The 9282-nt window shown below is 47.5% G+C and overlaps 1 pseudogene; it reads right to left on the bottom strand.

Moving 5' to 3' along the window:
- Positions 1-5659: 5659 nt before the first annotated feature.
- On the bottom strand, positions 5660-8258 carry LOC125524805 (annotated as a pseudogene).
- Positions 8259-9282: the final 1024 nt, after the last annotated feature.

The raw sequence follows: 9282 nt of genomic DNA, 5'->3' as shown, positions 1-9282 counted from the left end.
ACTTATATTTAGGAACAGAGGGAGTAGATACAGAGGCCTGCCCATTAACTGTTGTTGCATCGCCATCCGAAGTCACTGCCTCAACATATACAACCATCGTCTAAAGTCGCCGCTCCGACATACACTGAGACATCCACTGAGCCTGACCACGAAGCAACCTAGCCAAATCGACAATCACGATGGAGAGGGATGTAGCACCACAATGAGGACTTCAGGAAGGAAACATCGTGCAATGTCGCTGTCGTCATTGGCGCGGACCAAAATAAGTGCATGGCTTCACAACCACTGAGCCACACAATGCAGCTCAGACTACGTAATGACGGCGCACATATCATAGTGCTCGGCCACCGACAACCGAACACACCCACAACAGTTGTGGCACCTCACTCCACAACAACCATGTCATGCCATCCCGAGTAGCAGATCCAACACCGGATCTACCCACAACCGTCCACCATCACGGCTAACGCAAAACCATAGGGTGGTGGATGATGCCTTTCTCATCCCATTGCCCTCTTCCCATCTTCCTCGCTTACCCTATCGACATACCCTCGCCGCTCGGCTCTGGGTCTAAAAGGCTGACCGACAGCAGCGGCAGTCCGCTCCCGGCAGCGTTTTCACCTCTTCCCACACCACCCATTTACTCTCCACTGCCTGCAAGTCCAGCTAGGTATCCTTGCCCTACCTGCGAGTTACTCGTGTGCTGCCCTGTTCCTACATCATGTGCTCCCATGCAAGTTGTCGTCATAGCTGCAAGCTCAGGCACCGCCCCCGAACTTACCCAAGGATGCCAAGTGCCCAAGTGCACGTCGCTACCTTTCGCCAAGGCTAGGGACGCCCAGCAAGGGAACGTGGGATGCGGAACCAGGTCCGTGACACATAACCTGCAAACAAGGGAAGGATGCGAAGCCAAATCGGCAGGGAAGAGAGAGTGCAAGGGAGGTATGGGGAAGCGATGAAAACACTATCAAGAGTAGCACACCCTGCTATCCTCTGCCTTTTCACTTGAACTTGCAAAGAGGAACCCTAAGCTGAGTTACTCGTCCCAATTATGCCCTCACGGTCTTCTATAAGACATGTCACTTCATTTCCCCTGGCACCAAGGGAGGGCCCTTGACCGACGCGTGGTTGTCTGTAATCAATAACCTCTTGCAAGGAGGCTTCGTACCAGAATCCCCTAAATTAACATTTGTTTGCATTGGCACTGCATGTACCTGTATTTCCATTGTCAGGGTCAAAATCATCTTTATCCTTATACATCAGGTCGAGTCATGCCTAGTTTTCCCTCTAGGACCACATTGCCTTCTACTAGCCAGTGCACCTCTTCAATAGGTGGTAATACCATGAGCCTGAGCAATGAACTCATTTCTAGGCTAGAAACACATGTAAATTGGAACGATCATAAAATCCCCAAACTAAAACTCCTTTGGATCATGAACCCCATCCCCACAATGTTCTATAACATGGTCAATCGTAATGTATCGTAATCCGTGCAAAAAGCGGCATCTTCTTGTATAGCACATGGAACATTAGGGGCAGTTTACCTTGCTCAGCATTCCCTAAGAACCTCAAAGGGGGCTTCTCTAGCTTGATCTTAAAACGCACTCTTACAAACTTTGATACTGACATCAGATTGAGTAACACATATTAAAATTTAGATAAATAGTGCTAGCATCAGTACTAAAACTAACAGATAACTACAATTGTCACTACAATAACTGTTGTTGTAGTTGACATAACTTTTTTCTTGCAAAATGAATGAGCAGAAATTGAAGTCATGTGAGCAAGACATCACTTGTATGCAAGGTGTCTAGTAGCAAATGTACAAAATTAAACCGGACACATTTGTAATGTCGAATATGGGGTGGGATGTGTTTCTTGTTTTAAAAACGACATGGGGGGTTCACCTGAATGTGATCTCATTCAAAAAGAGGATTGTTCTAGTTTATAAAAAACCGAATCAAAAACCAAATAGAGGGCATGGCAGAAGCGACATAGCCTCGTCGACCACACTACACAAGCGACAATTGCACTAAATGCACAACCCTAGATCCAAAGCGGCACGACTCAAACACGTTTATACCTTGTTGCACGAAACAATCGTCCTCGGACCACAAACATTGCACCAATCATCCGAGGTCGCTGCACCGATGTACCAGTCTGATTAAACTAGCATATCACATCAACTGGGCCTACTAACTCGCTATCCTCATAACAGCAAGACGCCACCCATGTAATGCAAAGCCACATACCTACCCAATAGAATGGTGCTTCTCTCCATCCCAGTTTATCATGCCATCGCCATGCAACTACTTCGGTTACCTATGGCGATCGAGAAGTGCATTCGTGTTTTCCTTTTGGTGGCCTTGAGCAAGGTGTGTCTCCTTGTGGAACTTGGCAGCTTCAGGATCTGTGACACGAGCATCCTCGACTATGCATCGCAGATCCGATGGTTGTGGCAGAAGCGCTCCTATTGGTTCTAGGCCAAGTTGTCGCCCCCCTATCAAAAACGAGAAACAATCCATGTTCGTCACACCCACTTCTTCCCGCATCGGTGATGCAAATTCTACCCTTCCTGGACTGATACATGGCTAAAGGACAGTCCATCCGGCTCTCGTGCTCGCACTCCTCAACACCATCTTTCCTCAGCAAACCATTTGTGGATCCAGGACATCATCAGTGCGTTAATGGTGCAAGTCATCATGGCTACATGCGCCGTCATTTGAGCAACATCACCCTTCAGGACGGCGACAAGGTGTTGTGAAAAGGCGTCGGCATCCATCAAATACAAGATCCACATGTGGCGCAACCTGCGACACCATTTACCACATGTATGGAGTTGAGGGTGGCAGCTTCCATCATACTCCTCAATTACCACATCATGGTACCAAAAGGGCCAAGGACCCCATAAATCTTGGTGTTCCAATCACCAAAACACTTAAACTCAGTCGTGGAAGTGTACTCATCAAGTGGTATGGATTTAACATCCTTTGCGTTGTCCAAAGCCACATGCATGGCAGTGTAAAAAGCAGGGTGACCGAAGGGATCAACATGCAGACCTTAAGCAACACCGCCCAACAAGCTTCGCATGTGGGCTCTCCGATCAATCATGATAGATCAACTGCCTCAGTCCTCCCCCTTGAGTTCCGAACTCTGGAATTTATATTGATTTTTTTCCAAAAAAGTACGGTGATTTAGTTTCCGTCGAATAGCCTGATACGCTCTCACGGACTTTTCCGACATGGTGCTATGCAACAAGGACCCCTAGTGCACAGACCAGATCCTAGCAGACTAGCACAAGTGAGAGCAAGAGATCTTCGTTCCCAAGTCAACGATGGAGAATGCCCGGGGGTTCAACAGGTTAGAGTATAATATATTATAGTTGCGTACCCTTTGTATTTTCTCTATTATACAAGGAGCTTTTTGCGTATTGTACAACGCATGTATGTGTATATAGCCTATGGCTATCTAGGAATATAAGTTACATATTCCTAAAATGGTATTAGAGCATAGGTTTTCTTCCTCGCGCACACAACTTGTGCTCTTCTCTGAATCATTCTTCATCTAAGTTTCTGATCAATTTTTCTCAGGCTAGTACGCTCATGTGCAACCCCACCTCCCTGACCCACGCCATTGTCTTTTTCCTGCCGACAACCATCATCGCTTTGCCGTCTCCAGATAGGGTTGTCTCTCCTTCGTTGTTTGCTATACGCATGACCTCAACACCAGACTTCACCGTCGGACCTCAGAGCCGGCAGCCTTTCCCGCCGGTTGGCTTCTCTGGGGGACCATGCCCCTCCCCCGTGCGCCCCATACGTTGTGCTTCCATGCTCTAGCGCTCTCTTCTTCCGTAAGACAGAGCTAGTTCTCAAAAACAAAAGAGTAAAATAACAAAAAAAAGGTACAGTGACTTCATTGGACACAATTTCTTTTGTTGTCCCGTGATCTTTTTATGGTGTTCCTTACACTAACCCGTCTAGCACACGAGTTGTTCATCGGTGCTTGGTGCTCGTCCAGCTAAGACATTGCTTCCTCTGCCCCGGGTGCCTTTCGCAGCCTCTGGCGGTGGCTCCATAGTTTGCCCAGGCCACGGGATTGCGAATTAATTATTCAAAAACCACGTTTGTCCCTATGAACCTCGACGATGCAACCACTCTTGATATTGCTCAAACTCTGGATTGCTCTGTTTCCTGCTTTCCGCAAACTTACCTAGGCCTGCCACTCTCCCCTGTTAAGCTAACTGCTGCGGCCTTTCAGCCAATCATTACAAACTGCATTAGTTACCTCCCTGGTTGGTGTGCTAGGCTCCTTTCTCGCCCCGGTCGACTGGTGCTCATTTCCTCTGTGCTAGACTCGCTGGCTACCTACTTCATGTATGTGTTCAAACTGCCCAAAAAGACGATTAAAAAGCTGGATGCCATTAGACGCACGTTTTTCTGGGCTGCCGATGAGTCCTGTTCAGGTGCCCAATGCCTTATTGCCTGGTCTAACATATGTAAACCAAAAGAGTTCGGTGGTCTAGGCATCAAAGATTTATCTATACAAAATGACTGTTTGCTTATGAAGTTTGCTTACAAATTCCTCGCCACCTCCTCCCACCACGAGTTGCCTTGGGTTGCATGGTTAAACAGAGTCCACTTATACAGTATCCCACGGCTAGCATCATGCAAAAACCCCTCCTACCTAACCAAGGCAGTGCAAACCCAACTACAGACTCTCTCCTCCATCACCTTCGTCCTCACAAACAACGGCCTTAGAACTTTCTTCTGGCACGACACCTGGCTTGCACATGCCCCCCTAGCTCGCCTTTTTCTAGGACTTTATTCTCACTCCAACAAACACATCCTAGTCTTCCATGTCATGCAGTATGGGCTACTTACGAACCTAACGGACCGGCTAACCACGGCCGCCTCGCGCGAGCTGGATGAAGTGATGTTGTTATTGCAGGATTTTTCTCTGTCACCGAGCCCTGACGAGAGGCATCTGATCCACGGCACCGCCTTCTCCTCCAGAGCTGCTTACAAGCTGCTCACTCATGAGAATCAAGAACGTGATCACGCTGTCATAATCTGGCGCTCCAAGGCGCACCCGAAGCTGAAGCTCTTCGCCTGGCTACTCTTCCATGGGCGTCTGAACACCAAAGCAAACCTGTTCCATAAGCACATTGGCATGGATGCTAGGTGTCCAAGGTGCTCGGCTACCTCTGAGGATACAACTCACCTTTTCATCACATGCCCTAAAGCACAGCTGGTCTGGCTGCAGCTCGGCATCACTCCAACTGACAGATTCCAAGATCTCTGGCTTCCTGAGCTCCCCCCAGGTCTCGACTCCTCTACATGGCTCGAGGTGCTCCTTGCAATCCTGTGGAAAATCTGGGATTCTCGGAATGCTGGTGTATTCAGGAATGAAGATCGCACTGCTATCTTCACAATCGCCAACATTTGTAATGACTTTGCTCTTTGGACCAACCGGTTCCATGTACCGGTAGATAAGGTGTCAGCCAGATCCTGGCTGACGTACCTCTCCTTACGGCTTGCCGTCACCCTGTAAAACCTGTAAAAACCTCTCCTCGGCTTTGGCTGAGCTTTGAGTGATATAATTCAGGTGGGGATCCCCCCCCCCCCGCCGGTGATTCCTCAAAAAAAACGATGATGGTGGCTCTACATCGAATACCCTCACGACTTTCATCGATAGTGTTGGTGCGCATAACTCCACTGACTACGTCTCTCACTGTGCTTTCCCTTCACGCTTGGTGCTTGTGTGCCTGCGACCTTGTCTCCTCCACTGACTTCTACAACCGGTACCAATGGTGCTACACCGCCTCCTCTAGCGGCTTACACAATAGTAGCTGGCCACTACCTCTCCGACATCTCTAGGAGGCCGCGCCTCATCGCTATGTACAGAAGATCATCACCCCGCAGCCATCTCCAGCTGGTTGGCGTCCAACCGCAATCTCGAGACGTCCCCTACTGTAGGTCACAGTCTCGGCTCCCTCTTTTGCTACACGCAGAACCTCAACACCAGACTTCGGAGCGGGCAGAATGACTTTAATACGTGTAATGATGTGCCGCGTGGCAGTACGTAGTACATGTAATAAAGAAAGCATGTTAATGGGGTTACCTTTTCGAGCTCCTCAAGTACAGCCTTTGCAACATCATTTTTCTGCTCAAAAAGACTGTCCAGCTCCATTCTTGGAACTATGGCTCGGACCACTATTTTCCAGAGAAAGAACACCAGCTTAGGCTTCAAAGAGATAGTATAAACAATACAGCAAGATATGAATTTTTACCAGCAAAGACGTAGGACTGAATTTGCTGTTGGGGGATTCTGCAACTTGTAGAATGCATCATCTGCATTCTCCTAACAACCCGGTATTGAATTGTAGAGATCAGTTGAACAAAGACATTATCCTGCAAGGGAAAACGAGGTCATCAATTATTTCAGCAAGTATACAAATAAGCAAAGTTGTCATTGCATTCACTTGGATTTTATGTACTACAGCAGATTAATCACATGGTCGGTCATTTTTTTGTGAATAACGATTGGGTCATTTTGACTAAGTTTCCAAGCATCTCCCATCAGTAGCAAAATTAGATAAAAAGGAAGGTTTGCTCCAGTTATAAACCCAATTCAAGTCCAGAAGACCCAACGTTGTGCAAACAATGTTCTCCAACTGTCACACATAATTTCTCTATCAATATTAACATCATCCCACAGCGTTAACACTACTCTCTGTTTTTCACATTCGGAGATAGTTGAGCAGTGATATCTAGCATCCCTGCCTGCTGTGATCTCATTGTAACGCAACAATGATTTGAACTAATAAATAAACATCTCCCAAAGACCAACCTAGCACTGACAAAATCGGTTTGGAAACGGCCAAACAAATTCCCTCCACTAGCTTACATGGGTATTGCAACCCGCAACTACATATATGTATTATTATGCGGCTAAGGTAGAAACTAGTAACATAACATTGTTTATAGGCTCGCTTCACTAGACCGACCGGCCACAGGGGCAGAGACGGACCATGGGCTTAGAGAGTTCTTAATTTCGCGATTTCAGGATTGGCCAGGCGTGTTCAACTCATAGCAACAACTCTTCCCAACACTGCAGAGTTGGGCAACTACAATTAATTAATTATTTAATTATGCTAAAAAAACATGAGCAGAGCAATCTCGTCTGCTTCTCTTTCAGCAGTTCTTAATTATGAATCTGGCAGCGGCAAGTGACGCAGACGATCAATCTAGGCTACCATCTATCCAAGGGAGGACAGAGCTATCGTTACGTGGCCGAGGGATAGAAAGCATAGCACAGATTTGAACTACCAATTCTGTGTGCTGCAACCTCATTGTAACTTAACAAATGATTTTAACTGCCAACCACCTCCCAAAGAACAATCCAGCCCCGAAAGAACTGGTTCGGAAACGGCAAACAAATTCCCTCGCTTGCTGATATGGGGATTGCAACCAGCAAACACATACATGTATTATTATGTGGCTAGAATAGAAACTAGTAACATGACTTCATTGATAGGGTTGCTGTACCGGATTGAACAGAAGGTCCTGGGCGAAGAGAGCTCTTAATTTGGCGAATTTAGGCTTGGCCCGGGTTGTTTCAAGTTTTCAATCTATATCAACAACTCTGCCCCCAACGCTGCAGAGAGTTGGGCAACAAGCGATTAATTAACTACTAATAGTTACTACTACAGCATTCCAGCAGAAGCAGTAGCGTCTGCTTCTGGCAGTTGGTATTAATCGCGAATCTAGCGCGGGCGAGTGATAAAGATGGTCAATCTAGGGTAGGGTACCATCAATCCATGGGGGAACAGAGCAATCGTGACGTGCCCGGGGGACGGGAGGCGAAGGGGGGAAGAAAGAGAACCTTGGTCTTCGTCTCGACGCGGACGACGAGCGACTGGACGCGGGTGGAGAGGGTCCCGGCGACGAGCATGCCGGCGCAAGGTTGGAGAAGTGAATGCCCGGCTCGGCGAGGCGGAGGAAGAAGAAGGCGCTCACCATCTCCGACGATCCCTCCTGCTCCTCGCCTACTCCTACGTTCCCTCCGTCGGCGGGCTGGGTTGCTTGATCGACGATTCTGGCGACGAATTCGGCGGCGGCGGGCGGGATTTGGGTTCGCGGCGTTGAGACACGCTTTCTCCGTTTTCTGGGTTTTTTTTTTTGAGAAATTGTTCATTCAAATCACGAATCAGTGCGGCACGGATACGAGTGCGTCGGACGGTGGGACGCGCCCTGGCCGTGCCATTGGGAACCGTCTCCTCTACCGTGCCTTCTTCTTCCTACCCAGGGTGCGCACTCATATGGGCCAGAATATTACCAACGTCTCAAAAAAAAAACCCATTCACCTCGCGCACTGATATGGGCCAGAATATTACCAACGTCTCAAAAATATGGTTTTGCTAATTATTACTCCATCTCAGTTGCCTCAAACAAATGCTAATTATTATCTCAGTCATATTTTATATCCCTCAAAAAAAATCTCAGTCATATTTTATGCGGAGCAAACTTTGTATATTATATTATATTTTCCTATTTTTATGTTTTATTATTGTTTTATCAGTTGGATTAGTCTTTTATTTTTATTTTTTTGTGCCTTTGTTTTTCTCCTTGTGACGCTCCTTGCTCACAGACCGGCCTACCTAGACTGCTACTTGTTGTTTGGCCTAAATTTATCGGATAATCCTATTTGATAACCTCGGATAATTCGCAAAAAAACCCCGAATAATCCACATCTGTCAGATATTATTGATATCATATACGCTACCATATTCGTCAAATATCCAATTGACCAAAATCCATATCCGGGGGACTCGTGCGACGGCAGCTGCATGTCCATCGATCACACGTAATTGCAGTCGTGCGTTCGTCAGTCACACATAAATGTGTTCACATGTCTCTCATAGGTGCTCATAAGGGTACAACAGCCGGCGCAGGCCACCCTGTCTCCTCCCTTGGGCGGCAGGCGGCGACCAAGCACTAGTAGAAAAATGGCCTAATGTTCAGCTCATTAGTCCCGGTTTGTATTTGAGCCGGCACTAATGTGACATTAATGCTAAAGGTTCGCAACGAACCGGTACTAATGAGAGCGGCCCGCCTAGCCGTTGGAACCGGCACTAATGGTCACATTAGTGCCGAACCGGTGTTAAAGAGAGTGGTGGCTGGATGTTGTCAGTATGGGGCCCCTTCAACACATTTAGTACCGGTTCGTGCCACGAACCGGTACTAAAGATCGTCCTATATATAAACCCTTCGTCCACCCGCG

The sequence above is a fragment of the Triticum urartu genome, chromosome 7, assembly GCF_003073215.2.
Source record: "Triticum urartu cultivar G1812 chromosome 7, Tu2.1, whole genome shotgun sequence".
In the NCBI taxonomy this organism is placed as follows: domain Eukaryota; kingdom Viridiplantae; phylum Streptophyta; class Magnoliopsida; order Poales; family Poaceae; genus Triticum; species Triticum urartu.
The sequence above is the reverse complement of the archived record's forward strand: the minus strand, read 5'-3'. Positions and strand labels throughout refer to the sequence as shown.